Source organism: Polypterus senegalus, chromosome 4, assembly GCF_016835505.1.
Source record: "Polypterus senegalus isolate Bchr_013 chromosome 4, ASM1683550v1, whole genome shotgun sequence".
Taxonomy (NCBI): domain Eukaryota; kingdom Metazoa; phylum Chordata; class Cladistia; order Polypteriformes; family Polypteridae; genus Polypterus; species Polypterus senegalus.
In genome coordinates, this window is record NC_053157.1 from 21493458 (window position 1) to 21517926 (window position 24469).

Consider the following 24469-nt stretch of genomic DNA (forward strand, 5'->3'; position numbering starts at 1 on the left):
TAAAATGTGGGCTTAAATTTAAATGTTTAATGTCTAAATATTCTCGATTACACTCGTCTACAAACATATATTTTTTGCTTGCTACTAGGAACTTCAGAGTAACTCTATTAAATTTTTATACTGATTTCATATATGAAGCTAGCTTGTCAGGTTTTTCAAATACACATCATTGACGTTTTGACACTTTTGAATATCAATATAATATTTCAACACGATATCTATGTCCCACCAAAATTGTTTTGATGTGTTTATTCTGAAAACAAACCAGAATATGATACCAGAGACATGTTAAACCATATTTATGTCAATTTACCTCAATGTAAGAGTGAGGTCAGTGTGCCCAAAAATGGTGGAGGCACACGCTTTTGCGCTTGTAGTGCACATCCGTCTCTCTTTGCAAGAACCAACAGTAGTCACCCATCATGCTCGGAGTGAATTTTCCCCTGATATTGGTTTTCCATTACCTTTATATCTTGATGAAATCTTTCCCTGTACTCATCGCTGACATCGCCCAGATTTGGTGGAAAAAAGTCGAGATGAGAATGTAAAAAATGCATCTTCAATGACATTCTGGCTCCCATAAGTTGATATGCTTTCAGCAGGTTCTCCACAAGCTCAGCGTTATTCTCTGCTCTATGACTGACAAGAAAATTCTGGACAACCCACACGAATGCTTCCTATGCTGCTGATTCAATGGGCTTCAGTTTCCTTTTGAACTTATTGTCAAGCATCAGTTCACGTATTTCAGGAACAACAAAAACACCTTCCTTAATTTTGGCTTCACTTTTCTCGAGACCAAACTTATTTCTTATATTCTTTGCCGTTTCTGTCCATCGCCTTGACAAAATTTTCAAAGTAATGGTGAATCTAATGAACAAAATGTCCTGAAATGCAATGATAGGTTTAACAGTAAAACCTCTATCTACAACACCGTCATGTCTGAGTTGTGTCATTATGCTTTAGAGTCACATAAGACCTGGTAATCAGTAACAAATATTTTTCCTGCTAATTAAAAATTAATAATTTTTAAATAACATCAATAATGACAAGGTAAACAACTCACAGCTGTTAGTAACGTGTGGCAAATTCTTTTATCTCAATGGCATCATTAGTGGAATTACCGGTATTTATCAAAATGGTTATCCGCCTTTACTGTCCAGTCACACTAGTTGTCCAAGACCTGGAACATCATAACTAAAAAACGGGATGTGCTGGACGAAAACGGTTTTCAGATTTGGAGTCAGCAAGTGAAAGTAAAGGTGAAAGACTCCTAGTAGCAAAATGCCTGTTGACCAGTGTTATAACAGAAATTTGTGATATGTGAACAGGAGGTTCACATTTCACCCTCTTTTAGGGGTCTACAGTATAGAGGGCTAAATCTCTAGTGAAGAACTAAAAAAATAGCATCATATTCTTAATCACTGACCTTAAAATAGTCAGAAATGATTCTTGTGTTTGAAATTTGTCATTCTTCTGGAGGTAGTTCTTAGAGGGCTAGGACCACCGGTAAAGAATCAAATATCCTTGTTTATCAACTTCAACCTTGAAATAGCATAAAACGACACTCCACATGCCTATATTAGAAATACATGTTTTTTGTTTTTTTTTTGAAGTTTGGTAAAAAGGATTAACTTTAACCCCTCGTTCCCCATTAGGTGGTGAACCCCTGGGGTTAGTTAACATGGTCATGCACATTTTCAAGTTCTTCTGATCATTTTCACTGAAGACTCCTCTCTCTTTACTCTTTATCATAAGAGTGTATTTTTCAGCAGAAAATATGGTCCAAAAATGGATTACAAATTAGTTTTTATTTTTTGGTCTAGGGGGCTAATAATGGGGTGGGGGGGGGCAAAAAGCTTGATGTCTTACATAATTAGACATCAAGATGAGTTGAACAGTTTATTAAATGTGGGGTTTTCTTATACTGGTCAGTCAGGAGGTGTCAGGCAAAAAAAAAGCTGGCTTACTACTGCTTGGTGAGGATTATTCATATTCCATCGTGCGCCATGCCGCAGTGTACACTCACTGAGGCAATTATTAGGAACACCTGTACATGTGAGTATCCATGCACTTATCTAATCAGCTAATCTCATGACAGCAACGCAATGCATAATATCATGCAGATACGGGTCTACCTTCAGCTAATATTCACAACAAACACCATAACAGGGAAAACATGATCTCTGTGATTTCAACCTGGGTATGATTGTTGTGGCAGGCGGGTTGGTCTTTGTATTTCTGTAAATGGTGATCGCCTGGGATTTCATGCAAAACAGTCTCTAGAGCTTACTCAGAATGGTGCAAGAAACAAAAATACATCCAGTGAGTGGCAGTTCTGTGGGTGGAAATGCCTTGTTGATTAGAGAGATCAGAAGAGACTGGGCAGACTCATTTGAACTGACAGAAAGGGATGGAAACTCAGATGACCCCTCTGTACAGCTGTGGTGAGCAGAAAAGCTTCTCAGAATGCACAATACATGCAATTTCTGTCGGATGGGCTACAACAGCAGAAGACCACGTTGGTTCCACTCCCGTCTCCCAAGAACAAGAAGATGAGGCTACAGACAGCACAAGCTCACTAACACTGGAAGGCTAAAGACTGGAAAACATTGCCTGGTCTGATGAATCTCAATTTCTGCTGAGGCACACGGATGGTAGGCTCCGAATTTGCTGCCAACAGAATGAATCCATGAGCACAACCTGCCTTGTGTCAACAGCCCAGGCTGGTGCTAGTGGTCTGATGGAGTAGACAATGTATTCTTGGCTCGTTAATACCAATCAATCATCACTTGAACGGCACATCCTTTTTATTTATTGTTCCCGACCACTTGTACCCCCATTCATTTATACATCGTTAAATGGCTACGTCCAGCATGATAATGCACAATGTCAAAAGAAAAAGTTGTCTCAAATTGGGTTTAATGAACATGACAATGAGTTCAGTGTTTGTCAGTGGTCTTTCCAGTCAACAAATTTAAATTCAACAGAACATCTTTGGGACAAGGTAGAATGGGTGGTTCACAGTGAGGTCTGTACAAGCAAATGCATTATACTTGTCCATGCACTGAAGTCAACATCAGCGTGCAAAAATTAATTTGCATTAATCATTTTGGGTGCTGCTGGCAATGAGCACAGCTCACAACAGCCAGTCATTAGTCCGTAATTATTATTAATTATAATCTAGATCAGGCAACAAAATAGCACACAAGCCAACAAACACTCTGCACACAGTGCCTTTTTAATGTCAAAAGCAAGAAATCAGCAGCAGAGACACAGAACGCAGTAAACAGCATACCATGTGATTCATGCCCATCTGTATACGTGGAACAAACTTTAAAAACACTCACCGGACGTATACAGGATCATCGCAATGCTGTCAGAAGGAAGGGCCCACACTCTCTGATTTATGCACACATAAGTTCGACCAGACGCCAATTTAAATGGGACACAGCACGAGTAAAACTCAAGACTAAATACTAAGAGTGCCAGAGAACTGGCTGAAATGTGGCTCTCCAATGAAAACACCATTAACAGACATTTGGATACGAACCCAGCACATGCAGTCTTGAAAAGAAGAACATGCACACAATGAATAAGACTTTATGACCAATGCACTCCAAAACCACCTGATTAATCCCGACTCCCCCCCACCCCCAAATCCACCTACCCATCCCTCCTTATTTTCTATATATTACCTTGGATTTCTGTAAGTCTAATCATTTTCTTCTGATGATGATGATTCCTGATAGGAGTTTTATGACTACTTAAATTAAAAAATTTTATGATACACAATTAATTTTCTCTGTTTGTGGGTTTCAGCTACAAATATGTAAACCGTATCACAGACCTTCATTTCCATATCTATATATACAAAATCCATCGTCTGTCTGTTTTTATGTCTGTCCACTTTTCACAAGAGAACTACTTAACAGAACTAGATTGGGTTTTTTTCACATTCCGGTCGATTTTGCGACTTTACCTATTATGCTATGAGTCATAGTTCGCTTGCAGCAACGATTTGTTTGTACGAATCGGAGAGAAACGCAGTGGGCTGAGGGGAAGGGGGTGGGTTCACTCCTCACTCACGCACCTGCCTTGGGGTGTTCCTTACCTCCGCTTAGCTAGTGAACGAGAGAACTACTTAATGGATTTAGATTGGGTTTTTTTATTTCTATAATTTGCTTGAACATTCTGGTTGATTTTGAGACTTCTCTCATCGTGCTGAATCAAAGTTTGCTAGCAGGAGTGATATATTCACGCTAATCTGAGACAGAGGCTGTAGGCTGAGGGGTGGGGGAAATGTGATGTCAGGAGTAGGGAGCTGGGCGGGGGGCACTCCTCACTGTCCTGTTTCACTTCTACGCTGGTGGAGCCACGTGGGATGGCTAGTCTGTAATAATTATATGACGACAGTGAAGTGACAGATTTTCCAAAATAATGGGTCTGTGCCCCCTGCCATAAGTAATACATTGGAATTATCTGATGCCTCTGTGATAATTGAGTCCAGAATCCACGCTTCACTAGTAATAATAATAATAATAATAGAAAGTGTGGTGGCACAATGATTAGTGCAATTGCCTTACACATGCAGTATCCTGTGGTAGTGCCTGGTCATTGTCTTTGTTGAGAAGACATTTTCCATTTTCTCCTGGTTTTCTCCCAAACCCCAAAGTGTACTTTAGGTTAAATGGTAACTCTACATTCTTTCAGTAAACTCTCACGATGATGTCATATGCATTGTTTTTTTCTCCCTTAAAGTCACGACTGGTGAAGCAACCGGACAACAGTTACTGTCTGCACAGGCTCTCCAGTCTGAGCCACTGGGGCTTGTAACTCCTTTAAAGTTTTTATAATTCTTTTAGTGGCCTCCCTAACTGCTTTTCTTGCACAATCACTCAGGTTTACTCTAGCAGATTTAAAGTTGTGGCAATATGTTTCCATTCCCTAATGATTGATTTAATTGTACCAAGAGCTATTAATTGACTTTGATATTTTATTGTCTCTATTCCCTCACATTTACAAGATGCTTGTGCTGTATAAAGGGTAACTTGCATAGGCCAGGTTTTATAAATCAGACTTTTCTCTTTGTATGCAGTGTCCTATTTTTTGCCTTATGCATACTTTCATGGCATAAATCTATACAGAGTTTTATAAATGAGACCCCTGGACTCTGATTTGGCCACTCCAGAAAATTCACTTTGTTGTTTTTTTAAGCCATTCCTGTGTAGCTTTGGCTTTGTTCTTGGAGTGGTTGTTTCTTGCAGACTGCATAAGGATTTCCATCAGGATTTCCCTGACTTTTGCTGCATTCATTTTACCTTCACAAGCCTTCTGGGGTCTGCTGCAGAGTAGCATCTCCACATCATGATGCGGCAACTACTAGATTGGGTGGTATATTTTTAATAATGTGTAGTTCTTAGCTTGCATTTAGTTTAATGGCCAAAAAGCTTAATGTTGGTCTTACTAGACAATAGAATGTCCTTCAAGGTGACTTCAGAATGTCCCATGTGCTCTCTGTCGAGATTTCATGTTCCTCTTTTTAAAGAGAGCCTTTCCCTTTGCCACATTTCCAAAAGCCAGTTGAAACATCTGGGTAACAGTTGTCTGCACAGTCTCTCCAACATCAGCCTCTGAAGCGTCTAACCCCTTCAGTGCTCTCACAGATCTCTTGGTGGCCTCCCTCACCAGTCTTCTTCTTGAATGATCACAGTGGACGGCCTACTGTAGGCAGATTTAGAGCTCTGCCAAACTCTTTCCATTTTCTAAGAATTGATGTAACCGGACAACAAGGGATATTCAGTGACTTCAATATTTTCTTGTTACCATCACTTGACTTTTCTATCACTTCATGGGGTGTTCTTCAGTTTTCATTGTGTAGATTAGTGCACTATAATGATTCATCTTACGTTAAACCTTCCATATACAGGGGTACTTAGGCTACAATCAATTGAAACCCAGACAGGTGATTGCCATCAAACTAATTTTGTGATTTCTAAAACCAACTGACTGCACCAGTAAGGATTTATGTGCATTGTAATAAATGGAGTGAATTCTTAGATGATTAGTTATCTTGTGTATTACATTTGTATTTAATTTAAACCACCTTGTGGGGATCTGTTTTACACTCACATTAAAGAATCTTTTTCTATGGACCAGTATCAAAAAAAGCCTGATTAAATGTTGTGTAACAAAATTTGAAAACTTCCAAGAGGGAGAATATATTGTAAAGGCACTGTATACCTACAAGCCTGTCACACAAGTGATCATTAAAGAGTCAGGCTGTCATGTTTCAGCCTCTATTTTCCCCCTGGCCACAATTGTTCACAATTGTGTATTGTGTCTACTGTATATTGTTTCATTTTGTGTTATTTGTACTAATGCTTCTTTAGTTTGTAATATACCCTTTTCTGTGTGTTGGAAAAGGGGTGTGGCCTAGGTAATGTCCCTTGTGATTTATGGGTGGCTCCCCAAGAGGCAGGACCACCAGCCAATCACCACCAGGAACAGCTCTCCACACTATTTAAAGGAGGGCCTCCCATAGTTCCTGACAGTTCATTGAATGTGCTGGGAGTGGAGTGTAGATTTTGTATTGGACCTGCATTTATTGATATTTTTGAACCTCTGCTCCATTATTGGACCACAATTTTTGGCTATTGTATTGGGATTTTGTTCTCTGTGGATTGCCTTGCTTATTCGGGCAAATCCTTGTGCTCCATGGAGCTTTGTGCATTTCAGAGACTTTTGAAAATAAAAAGATTTGTCTTGGCCATTTGGGTTTCTACTTGGGGTTTTTGATGGTGTTTTCTCCTCCATTAGTGGGCAACGTTTAAAAGTATTTTGCACCTGTGCTTTTAGGACTCCCCAGAACACCACACAGGCAATGCTACAGCACATGGCTACATGCCTTCCTGCTGCCATCTACATGGAGGACTACTAGCTTATTATTGGTAACTTTCCCCCAGTCTCCCTGTATTATTATACTATCCCTGATGTCACTTCAAGGATGTGCTCCATAACTTTTCCCGTCCAGGACAGCATACACCATGGTGCTATGTCATATCTTTTAGTGCTGATTTCAAAATACTTCTTTTAATTTATAAAACTTCAAATGGCCAAGGCCAAACATGAGCATACATTGAGATTTTAAGAGGCCAGCCTACTTAATATTCCAAGGAATAATAAAATAACAGTGGGAGGTTGAGCTTTTAGTAACAGCTATGGAATAATCTGCCTGCTAATATAAGAGTTGACCCTTCAATATCAGCTTTTAAATCCTGGCTGAAGTCTCATGGATTTAGTCAAGTATACCATGACTAGAGCTGCTGATTAGCTTTTCATACTGCATTTTTCTTTGTTAGTCATTAGTACAGCAATATAAGTATCACAATATTTTTAAACCGTTACTAAACCTCCTTTATTTTGTTTCTTTTCTCTGTATCTGGATATGGTACTTGGTGCTACTGCTCTCTTGCAGGCTGCTCTCTTGCATATGTAAAAAGTCATCACGGATAAAGCGGCACTGGAATCATCAGATGGAAAATTTCTGTCGTCAAATTGGACACTTAGGGCAGACTGCAATATAGAAACTCAGGAGCAGGTGGGTGGGCAGTTGTCTGACATCTCCTGGATTGTGACTTTATTCTTGTTTGATTTTAATCTTTACCGCTGTCAAAGGCCATTGTTCACTAATTAATTAATGGACAGATATCGTTGGTTTCCTTTAATGTTTAATAAGTTCTACCTTGCTCTTTGTGTGTTTTAACTAATCTGTATTGATACGTGTACCATTTCTGTATCTAATAATTAGTTTAATCTATACTTGTATTTTGACTGAGAATTGGTCACAGCACTCTGCACTTACACTCAGTAACGAGCGCTATACAAAAAGTAAGTTGTATTGTATTGTGTAATTATGTCTGAGTTTACAACATGCATAAAGTACATGTATTTACTCTCACCCATTGCTATCCTTTTTGGCCTTTTTTCCTATTTATTGCTTACTTTACTGTTTCTGTGTATTTTAATTCATTGTAAAGCTCTGTGAGCTGCATCTGATAAATAAATGTTTAAATAATAATATCATTACTATTATTATTGTTCTTATTACAGTAAGTAATGTCCAATGATGCATGGAGTTTATGCATTATAGTGGTAATACTTGTAGCACTGTCGCTTCATTCTGTATTTGTATGGTTAAATTCCCTTATTTATATAACATTTTGTTGCAGAACTCATTTTATAATAATGAAAACACAAGATTACGCAGAGTTGCCTGATACTTTATTAATTCTAAGCCTGCTCATTTTTAATTGACCAATTTGAAAAAGAAAGAAAAAACCTCTTTAAAACAATTACAGTGGAACAACAGGAACAAACAAGTTAATTACAACTAGAAAGACTTGCAGCAACTCTGCCTACAACCATTAAAATAAATTTGACATTTTATTTCTCATTGCCAGTGTGCTTAAACTGCTTACAATACATGCTCAATATTAAATAAAATTCAAGTAACATCTGCCTTATACATATCCGATGTCTAACAACTAAGATGCCCAGTTCCCACTTGCTCTATTTATATAAAACAAGAGGCAAAAATAATTTACAGGAGCTTTGACCTGATTACCTCTACCATCTGAACAGGATAACGTGACAGAGGTCAGACTTTTTTATTTTTAATTTGACTATAATTTAAATATCTCACTCTTCACATATTTATTCACAACTGCCAGCTATCTGTCAACAAAGTCTATTAAGCACTTCATCTAATCATGGCTGGCAAATAATTACTGTGTCTGTGACAGATTAAGGTTACACTAAATGATGCTGCTGCTGTTGAGGCTTGTATTTTTTTAAAGCTTGTATATGGAAATGTGACATCAATAGATGATGTCGACAACACAAGCTTGCTGATTATATCATTATTATTACTATTATTGGTTCAGAAGTGAGTAAAGCGACACTATTAGATATCTGTTTATGTAAGGTGAAATTTACATTGGAATTTGCAATTCTAATGGTATTGGCATTTGAATATTTTGCTGTGGATGTGAGTTATGGATTTGCAAGCTTTACAAAAGAAAAATGATCAGGCCTAATATGTCAAAAGCTAATATTATTTTTGTTAATAATAAAAAATGCATTTTATTTATAGAGCTTCTTTAATATTATCACATTCCTTTAAAAATACAGCTTCATAGTACGATATATATCAAGCTACACATGTACTTTTGTTATATACTGCAAAACACTGCACATATATACAGTACTGGGGAATGAGTCTTAGGCTGTAAAGTGGGAATGCTTTTAAAACATAACATGAATAGTTTTTATTAATCAATAAACTTCCTAGAAAGCTCAGTAAATAGGAAAAAAACAAACAAACAAATGAAATCAATATTTCATTGGCATTCTCTCAGATCCTCAGGTGATCACTTGTTCCCTTTTCACAGTTCCACTGCAGACTTTGGTCATCTTATTTGTAATGCCAGACTGGCTCGATGATGTTGAGATCAGAGCTCAGAGCTGCCCATAGCCTGTTCCACTTTTTATGTTTTTGGCCATGTGCTTGGGGTCACTGACACACTGCAGAATGAACTTGTGACTGATCAGTCACCTCCCTGGTGTTAATGCGTGAGGAATAAGACTACCAGTGAGGAACATATCAACTTTGATCAAATCACCAACTCCATTTGCCAAAATGCAGCCCCAAACCTGCAGGTAACCTCCATCTTGATTCACTTTTGCCTGCAGACATTCATCCATGTATCATTCTACAGCCTGGACAAACTGCCTTCTGTTTTGAAGTTATGTTTGAAGTTTTGACTCGCCTTTCCAGAGCACCTGTGGCAATTTTTCTGCACTCCAGTGTTTGTGTTTTCATCCATAGGTGAGACGTTCCTTGGTGGAACACAACACTCCCATGGAGACCAGTTTCTATAAGACTTCTGCAGACTGTAGATAGATATTGCAGAGTCCTGATGGTTTCTGCTAGTTCTGCACTGATAGATGTTTCTGGACATCTTCCAGTTTAGAAAGGAAGTAAACTCGATGTATTTCTTGTTTGCTGAAGTTTCTGGTCCTCAGACTCGCCTGTTTAATTGTGCTTCTGCCAAAAAGCTTGGACAGCACATCTGGTAACACCAGTCTGCTGTGAAATGTCTGCTTTGGAGAGATCTTGATGAAGCAGGATGAGCACCAAGTGTCTAGCTGCTAAGCACACTTTTGCCATGGTATACGATTTTCAGGTTAAAATGGCCACATCTACCACAACCTCACATTTTCAGCTTGGTTGTCCCTGTCTAGTGTATATTCCTGCTACTGTTTCTGTATCAGTTGATCACTTTGGCTCAACCTACCCAAGATGTCATTGATCATAATCACCTACAAAGGCTGCATATTTTTTAACCAGAAAGGGGCAGAGCTTATTTTGTGAGCTGGAATAGGCTATGGTCATCCACTGGAGCTGTAGGTGAAAAGGGAGAAACTATTAGTGTTAACACCATCTCTCATCCCAAGGTGGTGCAGCTTACTTTGGTGGAGCCCTGATGGTGTCCCCTACAGTGCATCCGGAAAGTATTCACAGCGCATCACTTTTTCCACATTTTGTTATGTTACAGCCTTATTCCAAAATGGATTAAATTCATTTTTTTCCCTCAGAATTCTACACACAACACCCCATAATGACAATGTGAAAAAAGTTTAATTGAGGTTTTTGCAAATTTATTAAAAATAAAAAAAACTGAGAAACCACATGTACATAACTATTCACAGCCTTTGCTCAATACTTTGTCGATGCACCTTTGGCAGCAATTACAGTCTCAAGCCTTTTTGAATATGATGCCACAAAGCTTGGCACACCTATCCTTGGCCAGTTTCGCCCATTCGTCTTTGCAGCACCTCTCAAGCTCCATCAGGTTGGATGGGAAGCGTCGGTGCACAGCCATTTTAAGATTTCTCCACAGATGTTCAATCGGATTCAAGTCTGGGTCTGGCTGGGCCACTCAAGGACATTCACAGAGTTGTTCTGAAGCCACTCCTTGGATATCTTGGCTGTGTGCTTAGGGTCGTTGTCCTGCTGAAAAATGAACCGTCGCCCCAGTCTGAGGTGAAGAGCGCTCTGGAGCAGGTTTTCATCCAAGATGTCTCTGTACATTGCTGCAGTCATCTTTCCCTTTATCCTGACTAGTCTCCAAGTTCCTGCTACTGAAAAACATCCCCACAGCATGATGCTGCCACCACCATGCTTCACTGTAGAGATGGTATTGGCCTGGTGATGAGCGGTGCCTGGTTTCTTCCAAACGTGACACCTGGCATTCACACCAAAGAGTTCAATCTTTGTCTCATCAGACCAGAGAATTTTGTTTCTCATGGTCTGACAGTCCTTCAGGTGTCTTTTGGCAAACTCCAGGCTGGCTGCCATGTGCCCTTTACTAAGGAGTGGCTTACGTCTGGCCACTCTACCATACAGGCCTGATTGGTGGATTGCTGCAGACATGGTTTTCCTTCTGGAAGGTTCTCCTCTCCACAGAGGACCTCTGGAGCTCTGACAGAGTGACCATTGGGTTCTTGGTCACCTCCCCGACTAAGGCCCTTCTCCCCCAATCGCTCAGTTTAGATGGCCGGCCAGCTCTAGGAAGAGTCCTGGTGGTTTTGAACTTCTTCCACTTATGGATGATGGAGGCCACTGTGCTCATTGGGACCTTCAAAGCAGCAGAAATTTTTCTGTAACCTTCCCCAGATTTGTGCCTCGAGATGATCCTGTCTCGGAGGTCTACAGACAATTCGTTTGACTTCATGCTTGGTTTGTGCTCTGACATGAATTGTCAACTGTGGGACCTTATATAGACAGGTGTTTGCCTTTCCAAATCATGTCCAATCAACTGAATTTACCACAGGTGGACTACAATTAAGCCGCAGAAACATCTCAAGAATGATCAGGGGAAACAGGATACACCTGAGCTCAATTTTGAGCTTCATGGCAAAGGCTGTGAATACTTATATACATGTGCTTTCTCAGTTTTTTTATTTTTAATAAATTTGCAAAACCTCGAGTAAACTTTTTTCACTTTGTCATTATGGGGTGCTGTGTGTAGAATTCTGAGAAAAAAATGAATTTAATCCATTTTTGAATAAGGCTGTAACATAACAAAATGTGGAAAAAGTGATGCGCTGGGAATACTTTCCGGGTGCACTGTAGGAGCACATGTGTGACAGCATACATCAAATGTACCTAACTCTGGTACTTGAGGTCCACATTGGGTGCAGGTTTTTATTCCAACCAATTTAAATAGTCTAGGCCTTATGCACAGTACTGTGTACATTTGTTCTTTTCCTGGACACAGAGAACTTAGGTGACTTGCTCAGAGTCACACTCTGAGCCGGATATTCTCTTTTCTAATACTTCTATAATATGGCAGTTAATGCATTGCATCTGTCTAGTTTACATTCCCAGTGCTGCTACAATATTTTCAGCACACTCTAGCTTCACTTGATCCTGAAATATAATTAAACAAGGAGGTTCGCTCCCTGCTCGCTTTGCTTGCCAACCCCCTGGCCTGCGCTATGCACCAGCCACTTTGCATCTCAGCCGCTCGTGTTGTAAAGAGGGGGGCTGCATGCACCCCAAGGAGACACGATCGCTCCTCCGAAATCCCCTCTTAAACGGAGATACAATGGGAAACAAATACAGTTTTTTTTACCTTCTCTTTGCTCGATCAGCTGCTGGCTTGCTGCTGCTGCCGTGCCGTGTGATCTGCATCTCGCACGGCACCTCGAACATTTAAAAGACTGTACAGCAGCTGTCCTACTCTTTGTCTTTTATTTCAGGCCCCAGGAGTGGTTAAATGTCTTGACACAAAGTCTCATCTTGCAGGACGTGAGTTCTTGATATTTTTTAGTTTATAATTTAAAAACGGAATAAGAATATGAAAATCTAACAACATCACATTAAAGTTAGATAAATTGTGAAAAGAATGATACCAAACATATATATATATATATAGGTTTTAAAATAATCCTGATTTAAAGTGTGACAAAAAACATGACATTAAAATGTTGCATAAAATCGTTGCACTTTTATAGGCTTAGGATTTTATATAGAGAGAGTAGATATGTAAAAGAACAGGAAAAAGACTTGAGTTCCAGATGGAAAACCCTTTTTAATGATAATGAGAAAATGTGTCTCCGTAAGCAAAAGAGTCTTTATTCGTTTTTAGTCAGTATTAGATCAAGTTATTTTGTTGCTAAGCCAGCAATGTGGAGGTGGAGGAAACTGTGGGTCAAGATTATCGCTCTAGGTCTACGATCACAGGAATAAGTTGGAAATAGACAAATGCAACTCCTTTGGATTCTCTCACAACTCTTTCTTGTGATCCCGTGGGCTTTGCCTTGGTGCGCTCACATGAATGATCATGTATGTCAGTATTGAAGATGGACATTTAGATAGACAGAAACCAGTAAAAGAAGAACTTTAAAATAAAGATACAAGTATAAAAGTATAATTAGAGGAGGGGAAATGTACCGGGGAGGCAGCAACTTTACTCTTATCATAAGTAGACACCATTATTTCCCTTCACTAAGGGCACAGTAAATCCATTCATCCATCCATTTTCCAACCCGCTATATCCTAACTACGGGGTCATGGGGGTATGCTGGAGCCAATCCAAGCCAACACAGAGTGCAAGGCAGGAAACAAACCCAGGCAGGGTGCCAGCCCACTGCAGGCCGCGAACACAAACACACACACACACACACACGGGACAATTTACAATCACCAGTCCACCTAACCTGCATGTCTATGGACTGTTGGAGGTGCTCAGTAAATCACACCAGTAATATGAACTTTTGAATTTTTAGTCTCACTTGTTAACTAACAAACCAGTCATAGCTAGAACATACGAACACAAGGAAAGTAACAAAGATGAGGAGACTATTTAGTCCAACAAGCACCTTTGTTTAGCTTAATACCCATGCTGTCCCAATATCTCATCCAGATACTTTCTTCTGTTTGTCAAGGTTTCAACTTCAAATTCATATCTCAGTAGTTTGTTCCAGATCCCCACAATCCTCTGTATAATGAAGTGCTTCCTAGCTTCAGTCCTAAATGCACTTCCCCATAATTTCCACTGTATCCTCAGGTATTTTATTCACCATTAAATTGAAAAAAATTGTCTGAATCTACTTTATCAATGCCTTTGAGAATTTTGAAGTCCTGGATTAGGCCCCCACACAGTCACCTTTGCTCAAGACAGTTTTCTTTCACAGAGTCTAAGTGAAAACTCTCTATAAAAACAAAGTGTAAGTATCAGACTTGGTAGACCTTCGCTTAAAATCTTGTGAAACAGCAGAATGACCCATTGGATTATTCAAGTTAGAATTTCTGGGTCACCTGAAAAAGAATGTGTTGCCCAAAAGTTTGAAAAACCCTAGAAATGATAGTAATAAAGAGGACAGACAGTGGTAGGTAGGCACATTAGGGTGAGAATATCCAATTTTAAAGTCCCCTAATAAGAGACCACAACCTTCATATTTTGCCAATGTATTCAAAGATGTGCACATTAACTAATCCTTTATATCACTGGGGTCAGGCGTCTAGTAACCAAGCATTGCAAGGTTATTTAACATGAAGTAGCATTTAGGCAGCTTTGTCTTTGAAGAAGTTAAAAATTCCTGAATTAGCTTAAAGATTATATGAATACACATGCAGGTAAGTAAATTGGCTTCTATAGATTGGCCTAATGCTGACATTAAATGAATACATTTTCACCACCAAAATTAACGCTTAGCCATGTGTCAAAGACGCTGCTTTCAACTAGAATGTAATTTGGCTTTAAGGGATTAGAAAGAGAAGAGCTAAAATATGACTCATGCATAAATATAATTATTTATGGATGAATCCAAAGGGTTACAAAGTGGTTGAATTCTATTCTGTAATGAGACTGTAAAACATAAGAGCCAAAATATACTCATAACAGAGGAACTAATCTAGTTCTGTAAAACAAGTACCATCAACTTTTAATACACTGTTAGCGTGCTGTGCCTTAATGATTACAGTGCAGTACTGTATTATGTGGGAAATACAAAATATCAAATTAATTTGCTAGAAAATGTAGATCTGAATTACACTAAAATCTCTGTCTAGCACGGAGACAGACTTCAGGATAGAAAATGTGGTATAATCTAAAAGCATCTCTCTCAATCATTTATTGAACTTGATTGTGACAATAGGCTTCCGCTATATGTAACCTTACAATTTGTACTACAGCTCGGAAATGAACAGATGCTGGCACAGTATTCACCTGTTCTTGTGCATCATCAAAATCAAGTATTTTAATACTAATTTACCTCATCCGGTGTTTCTTCATCTCCCTCTTCTTTTTCTGACAAAATGGATACATTCCATACACTTCTCACCACTATCATGAGTACTTACTGCAATCCAGTAAATAAAGATTACTGCATATCTGTCAGATAGTGATAACCACAATTTGATAGAAAATTGCTATAAAGGCTTAAAGAGGTGGTGCACTGGTTAGAGCTGCTGCCTCACAATCCTGAGTTTAAAACCTGCCTGTCCACTGTCTACAGTAATTCAGAAAGTATTTAGACCCTTTCACTTTCTGCATACTTTATCGTGTTGTTGATTTAGTTTTAACTAGGTAATTTTGCCATTTTTGTTCATCAATCCACACTCAATAACCCATTAAGAAAAAGTGAAAACATATTCATAACAAGGTTTTTAATTTTATTAAAAGTCAAAAATGGAAGCCTGTCTTTATATATACTGTATATATATATATATATTGTCAGGGATGCCAGGGGCCATGACCCGGCCGGGACGCCAGGAGGGACCGGAAGAGGGTCAGAGCCCTGCCTGGACCACGTGGGGTTTGCCTTCCGGGTTGCTTTGGGGGCCACGGGTCGAGGGCATGGAAGCCCTTCCCTGTAGGGGCCCGTGGTCACCGCCAGGAGGCGCCCCAATGCCTTGGGACTTGTTTCCCAGCACTCCCGCCCCACCAGGAAGTGCTGGGGGAAGATTTATGACGGCGCCCGGAGAGCAGCCAGGAGGACAGCCGGCACTTCCGCCACACTTGGGCGTGGCCAGAAGATTGCCGGGAACACCTGGGGCTCATCCGGGTCCTCCATAAAAGGGGCCGTCTCCATTCATTCGGGGCTAGAGTCGGGTGGAAGAAGGACGAGGCAAGAGGAGTTGTGGAGGCGGCCCGAGAAGAAGGCATTGTGGCCAGGACTGAGTGACTGTTTTGGGGTTTGTGCACGTGACTGGGTCGGTGTGACCTAAGTATTGTAAATATTGTGGTTAATAAACGTGTGGTGGTTTGATAACAACATGTCCGCCTGTCTGTGCCCGGGTGCCGTTCACAATATATACAGTGGACCCTTGACTTACGAACTCAATTCATTAGCGAGGGCTGGTTGTAACTCAAGTTGGTTGTAAGTCAAGACTATTTTTTCCATAAGAAATAATGGAAATACCCATAAGGCGTTGCAAACCTCCCACAGCAACACTCACTTAACCTTTTCATAATAAAAAAGGGGTTGTATAATATGCATAATTTACCAAAAACACACACCAATAATTTTTCTAATGTACTAACCAAAAAGTTATAAAAAGTGCCCAGCCTACCAGAAACAACAATTTCATACTGTACTCACCATTTAAGTTGACATCTTTGGCTTGCAGGAAGGGAGGAGGAGGAGAATGAAATGGAAGGTGGTTATTGTTTGGAAGGAGAGCCTCCATCCATAAGAACATCAGGACTCTGGCTCTCTGGTGTCCTTTGTCTCCTTGGGAGAGGCTGTAGCCCACTAGCACTTACTTCTGGCTCACTAGGTCTCAACCTTTTCGGAAATAAAAACTGGTCTAAGGTTGTCTGTTTCTGACTTTTCTTCAACACAGTTCTGTAGTATGACATGACAATGTCATTAAGAAAGTTAATGCAACGATTAGCTCTTTCTCTGTCTGGGTGGGTCTTCTCTACAAATGTTTGTAGCTGTCCATTTTTTCAGGATGTCCTTTATTTCAGAAGAGGAAATTTGCTGCACTGATTGTTGATCCTCCCCCTCCTCTTCAGAAATCTCCTCAGCTGCCATTCTCTGTTGCCCAGCCAGATGTTGCTGAAGTTCCCCTGTAGACAATTCTCTGAGTGTTCCTCCATCAGTTCCTGAACATGAGACGAAAAGCTATTCGGGTCGTAACTCAAGACGTTTGTCGTAATTCAAAACAAAAATTTTGGTCATAAACGAAGTTGTTCGCATGTCAGGCCGGTCATATATCGAGGGTCGACTGCATATATTTATATATATATATATATATATATTGTGGCAGTAGGGGGCAGTAGTGCACCCTCGAACCCTCAGGTACAACTCCGGAGACCAGGTTACAGTCCAAGACTCTTTATTATTTTTTCCCACAGTGCACCAAGCACCTTCCACACTACTCATAAACTCTTTAAACCAAACACAATGACCTCTCCTCCTCGCCCAGACACTTTGCTCCTCTCCCACCCAGCACAGCTCAGTGTCTGGACTGAGGCACCGTCCTTTTATAGCCCCTGACCCGGAGGTGTTCCTGTCCCAGCAGTCCACAGTTCCCTATTCCTTCCGGGTCAGGGCAATCAGTCTTCACATCACCCCGAGCACGCCATTCCTTCCCGTCACGTGACTGTGACGCACTCCCGGGTCATAAGGCACAACCGATCCCACAAGTCCCCCCACAGCGACTCCTGGTGGTCCCCAAGGTATCCAGCAGGGCTGTGTATAAACACTACAAAGTCCATAAGGCCCTGCTGGACCTCGGGGCACGATCCTGGTGTCGGGAGAGCTCCTCCTGTCGGCCTGGGGGTGCGGACCGGCCTGGGAAGCCGGCAGTCTTCCACAATATATATATATATATATATTGACCTCTTGCTGTGGCACTACAAATTGTGGTTAGGTACATCCTGTTTGCTTTAATTATTCTTGAGGTTTCTCCAGACCGTGACTGGTGTCCATCTGTGGGAAACTGAATTGATTGGACATTGTTCAGAAAGGCACACACCTATGTATTTAAATTCCCACTGTCCCCACTGCATGTCAAGGCTAAAACCAAGTTATGAAGTCTACAGAACTCTCTGTAGACATCCGTGATCAAATTCTTGTGAGGTATAGATTAGGGTAAGTTCCCAAGAGCACAGTGGCCTCAAAAATTGTAAAACTGACAAAGTTTGAGATCACCAGTACTCTTCTTATTGCTAGCCATCTGTTCAAACTGAGGAACCTTGAAAGAAGGCCTTGGTCAGGGAGTTTCAGAAGAACTCTGTTTACTGTCGATACAGCTACCATTTGAGCAGCACTCCATCAATCAGATGGTTATGGTTATGTGGCTAGGCAGAAGCCACACTTGAGTAAAAAAGCTCTTAAAAGTGTAGAGGACTCTGAGTGCATGAGAGAAAAGATTCTCTGGTACAATGTGAGACAAATTGAATTATTTGAGTTGAACTCCAATCACTATGTCTGGTAAAGATCAGGCACTGCTCATCACCTGCCTAATAACATCTCTACGGTAAAGCATAGTTGTTGTGGCATCATGTTATGTGGGTGCTTCTATGTGGCAGGGACAGGGAGATTGGTCAGAGTTGAGGGAAAGATAATTGCAGCCAAAAATGGAGAGGTACTTGAAGAAAACCTGCTCCTAGGTGCATGTGACCTCAGACTGGAGAGATACATCACTTTTCAGCATGAAAATGACCCAAAGCATACAACCAAAGCAATGCCAGAGTGCCTTTGGGACAGGTCTCTGATGGTCCTGCCAAAGCCCAGACTGATACCCCATAGAACATCTGTGGAGAGACCCAACGATGGCAGTTCACTGACACTACCCATGCAATCTAACAGAGCTTGAGAGGATCTACTAGGAAGAATGGGATAAACTGCCTTAATCATGCTGTGCAAAACTTGTACAGACTCACCCAAGAAGACTCAAAGCAGGAATTGCTGCCAAACGGGCTTCCACAAAGTACTATATTAAGGATCTAAATATTTAAATGAATACGATATTTCATTTTATAATAAGTCAGTTAGTCAGTCATTTTCCAGCCCACTATACCCCAACCCAGGGTAACGAGGGTCTGCTGGAGCCAATCGCACATTTTTAATAAATTTGCAAACCTTTCTGAAAACAAGTTTTTGTTTTGTCAGTATAGCTTATTAATTATAGACTGAAGGTCAAAAATGAAAATTAAATATAAAACAAAATAAAGTGGGCAGAAAGTGAAGGGTTCTGAATATTTCCTGAATCCACTGTATATACACATTCCCACTGGATACTCTGATTTGCTACCACAAAGCTTTTCAGGGAGACTGGAGAATCAAAATCTTTGCACAGTGAATGAGGAGCGGTTGGTCGGTGGGAGAGCGAGTTTTGAGTTTAATGGATTTGCATCCTGTCTGGCCTTGGTTACTGCTTTGGGCCTGATGCAGCTGATAGAGCCATTCAACCACTGTGACCCTGAATTATACAATAGTATAAGTGAGTTCAGAAAATGAATTAGTGATTAATTGCAAAGACCACTGTACATTAAAAAAAAACAAATAAATGAACAAAATAAAACATATTTCTGAAAACTGAATTTCAGTAAGTGTCTAATAACAACTAAACACAATGGATATCACCTAGAAAAGGTCACGTTTGCAAAGTCAGGACATTCAATTTAAAATGTAATTTTTCACCTGTTAACCTTTCAACAGAGATCCTTGGAAAAATACTGAATATTGTGAAGGTGTGGAGTTTCTCGATTGCTTTATATGCAGTAGACAAAGAAGTGTTAATTGAAGAAAGGATTGCTTTTACCTGAATGTTTTTGATATCTCTGATGACTTTTGTCTCAAGTATTAATCATTTTCTTTCACACAGCTTTAAATCCTAGTAAATCTGTGAACTTTAAAGTATTCGTAAGCTAAATAATAAAATTGATCTTTTAACTAGACGTGTTTATATCGTCTTCTTTGGTATCAACAGCCAATCAATCTAGAATCCCTTGTCCTTTTTTTCAAATGTATTAATTTTTCTATCTCATTCTTTTTTGTTTTAGTCTGCATCTTTATTTTTCATTACAGGGTTGTGTAGTAATTGGATTCTAAACCAGTAGCTTCATGGTAGCCACAATTCCTGGCAGGATTGGCAGTCTAGTGCACGTCACACACTCTCAAACATGAGGCCAATCTGGAATCTACAGTCACCACTAAGCCTTTTTGACTATGGGAAGAAACCGGAAAGTTAGCAAGAAGCCTAGCAAACACCATTCTGGCATCAAAACTGAGAAATCAAACCAGAGTGCAAGTATGCGGAGGTAATGCTGTGTGCACAAAATATTGTCTTAATGCTGAGCTGAATTAGAGAAAAGTCTGACATTCTACTCTATGTTTGTGATTTCATCCTTATGATGAAAAGCAGAGTTAAGCAGCATCTCCACTGGACATTCTGTAAACATTGGCAATTGTGGCTATAAATTATATTACTGCACAAAAATTTGCTTCATTAAACTAATCATTGAGAAAGAATTCCGAATCCACTTTGCGTCGGTTGAAATGAAAGCCAGAAACCACAAGTTTGCCTGACTATTGCTTTACAGTTCGTTATTTTGTCGACAATTAATATGAACTCATATTTTACATTTCATAAGCCAATGATACTTTGCATAGCACCTTTCCTACTGACCACAATCCCAAGGGGTTTCCAATATATAAAGGTTCTTTGAAATGATTTGGCACTTTTTTCTTTAAAAACCTTCATTCAAAGTGAGGACTTTTCATGTTCATTACTTCTCAATATTGTCTGCCTGCTCCTTAATACTCTTATGTCACAGGTTATTAGAACAGGTTATTAGAACAATCTAGAAGAGAACATGCCATTCAGCCCAACAAAGCTCACCAGTCCCATCCATTTATTTCTTCCAGAAATACATCAAGTCGAGTTCTGAAAGTCCCTATAGTCTTACTGTCTACCACACTACTCAGTAGCTTATTCCAATTGTCTATCGCTCTTTGTGTAAATAAAAACTTCCTAATGTTAGTGTGAAATTTATGCTTAACAAGTTTCCCTGCATGGAGTTTGCATATTCTTCCCAGGTTTCCTCCGGGCGCTCCGGTTTCCTCCCACAGTCCAAAGATATGCCGGTTAGGTGGATTGGCGATTCTAAATTGGCCCTAGTGTGTGCTTGGTGTGTGGGTGTGTTTGTGTGTGTCCTGCGGTGGGTTGGTACCCTGCCCAGGATTGGTTCCTGCCTTGTGCCCTGTGTTGGCTGGGATTGGCTCCAGCAGACCCCCGTGACCCTGTGTTCAGACTCAGCAGGTTAGAAAATGGATGGATGGATGGATAGATGGATGGATGGACGAAGTTTCCAACTGTGTCCCTGTGTTATTGATGAACTAATTTTAAAGTCACCGTCTCGATCCACGGGACTAATTCACTTCATAATTTTAAACACTTCAATCATGTCACCTCTTAATCTTCTTTTGCTTAAACTGTAAAGGCTCAGCTCTTTTAATCTTTCCTCATAATTCAATCCTTCTAGCCCTGGAATCAGCCTAGTTGCTCTTCTCTGGACCTTTTCTGGCACTGCTATGTCCTTTTTGTAGCCTGTAGACCAAAACTGCACACAGTACTCAAGATGAGGCCTCACCAGTGTGATATAAAGGTTGAGCAGAACCTCCTGTGACTTGCACTCCACATACCAGGGCGCTATATAACCTGTTAGACTTCTTAATGGCTTCTGAACACTGTCTGGAAGTCAATAGCTTAGAGTCCACTATGACTCCTAAATCCTTCTCATAAGGTGTACTCTCGATTTTCTGACCATCCATTGTGTATTCAAACCTCACATTTTTACTTCCTATGTGTAATTCTTTACATTTACTGACATTAAATTTCATCTGCCACAAATCTGCCCAGTTCTGTATGCTACCCAAGTCCTTCTGCAATGATATAACGGATTCCAAATTATCTGCTCATCCATCTATCTTGGTATCATCTGCAAACCTAACAAGCTTGTTACTTACAGTATATTCCTATTTAAATCATTTTTATCTATCTATTATATAAAAGAAATCTTTGGGTAAAACATGATCATCTTGGAGAGACACTTTTAAGTCCTGCAAGACTACATGCACGTCACACCCTATTTACAAACAATTTCTCGGAGACACTTTAACGTCCCACAAGACAAGGAAGTGAGACAAAAGGACAGCTGCTGTACAGGCTTTTAAATAATCGATGCACAGCGCGACATGCAGAACATGCAGCTTGATAGCAACAGCTGATCCGTCTGCATCTCCTTAGCGTGCATTCAGCACCCCACAACACGAGCGGCAGTGGCAAGCATGAAGCGTGCGAAGTGAGTAGGAGGGCAAAGCCCTCTAGTATATATTAAAAGTAGCAGCGGCCCTGGCACTGAACCCCTTTTGAACACCACTCTTAACATTGGCCAATTCTGATGAGGTTCCCTGCACCATCACCCTCTACTTCCTGTGTCTGAGCCAATTCTACACCCATCTAAAGACATCACCCTGAACTCCCACTTCTTTTAGTTTTGATGCCCAAGCTCTCATATCACACACAAACAGTTGGGGAGCATCATAGCAGCTCTAACAAGGTGAAACAGTAAAACACAGGACAAAGTCAAAAGTAATCTCTAGCCATCACTTCTCTTGGTCCTTGAATGGGTGGACCTTGAAGGTCCCACCACAGGAGTCACTTAAACTGCCCCACCATGCTCATGCTCACTTAGCAACAACAGCACCACAATAGAGACCCAAGGAGCCAAGACATCCTGTTGCTTTCTTTTATTTCATTTTTTTGATTTCCTTTATTAAACAGGGTACTTTGTTGGTTTCTAACCCTTTACAATGTTCTGTTCCATTATTTCAACAGAATCACACGTCTTATTAGCCATCCACAAGCTTATGGGTGCAAACTCAGAGTGACTGTGACCCAGTTAATACTACCTCTAGGTGGCATCAAGGGTGACCATGAAATTGTAGTATATGGGGTCTGAAAACTAATTTCTCGAGGGCCATAGTGGGTGCAAGTTTTGATTCCAACCCAAATTCTAAATGAGAGGTCAACTATTTCTGCCAAAGCATATTTTTATGATTCATTTTAGTGTCTCATTTTTTTTAAAGATTACTCACCCTTAATTTCTTATTTTAGTCTTAAACAAGTTTTTTTTTATTTGCTCCTTACTGACAATGAGATCACAAACGCCCAATCAGCTCTGCATCGAGTTTGTTTCAATTGACACCTGTGAGTATTCATTATGAACTATCTGGTTTAATAAAACATTTGGAAGAAAACCAAAGAGAAAAAGTGAAGGACTAAGACTTACACATTCACCTCAGGCTACAAATCATTTAGATGATAGCCTTGGAAAGAAAAAAAACTCTGCGATATAAGAATGAGCTGACATGGCAGAGTGAAAACACTAACAAGCCATGCAATTGAATAAGATGTGTTATTGGCAAGAATTGGCTTCTCATTAAGAAACTGGCTTGGAACAAAAGCCTGCTGTCACTATAGCCATCCACAACCGACTTTCCAGACCCCAGATTTAGAGAATAAAAATGAAAAAATATGTCATGCATCCTGCTGTTGTAGTGACAGCAGCAGTGGAAAAGCCTTGCTGAAAACATGTTCCTATATTATTCGATTATAAGGGTTGTGGGAAGTCAGGTACCAGTACTAAACTAACCTGGACAAATCTAAAAAAGAAAGGCAGCACATCATGGCTTCACGTATTAAAGATATCTTGTTGTTCTCTCATCCTACCTCAGCTTCTTCCAAATTTATTGGCTACTTGTTCAATATGTTTTCCTTCTAACGTTGTATTTTCTTACTGTAGCCAGGTGTTCAGGGTCTCATGTATAAACGGTGCGTACGCACAGAAATCTTGCGTAAGAATGTTTCCACGTTCAAATCGCGATGTATAAAACCTAAACTTGCTGTAAAGCCATGCACATTTCCACGGTACCTCATACCCTGTCGTACTCAAGTTCTCCGCTCGGTTTTGCAGACTGGCGGCATCCAGCGTCAAAGCAATGCTACTGTTAATGTGTGGTTTATCTTTCTTTTTCAAATCCACATTACTGACGCAGCTTTATAAATACACTGAAATTAACTGCATATTGTTAGGGTTACGGTTAGGGTTAGTTTACTTTAACGCATCTGATTATAATTAACCTGTAACAATATAATGGATCACAAAATGGTCAAACTATTCAAAATACCATAACCGCTTTAGCATTGCTACTCTCACTGCACCTTCTTTTTCTTCTTTCAGCTGCTCCCGTTAGGTATTACCACAGCGGATCATCTTTTTCCATATTAGTCTCATTGCACCACTCGGAGCAGCTGATCAGAAAGAGAATTATCGGTATACAGCATCAAGCACACGCTGCCTCAGCCATGCTTCCTATTTGA

General features: G+C 40.1%; 1 protein-coding gene across 2 annotated transcripts in view; it reads right to left on the bottom strand.

Annotated features, from left to right (window-relative positions):
- fstl5 (follistatin-like 5) overlaps positions 1-24469 on the bottom strand; it is a 1124912-nt gene that overhangs the window by 719960 nt on the left and 380483 nt on the right. The window lies entirely within an intron of this gene.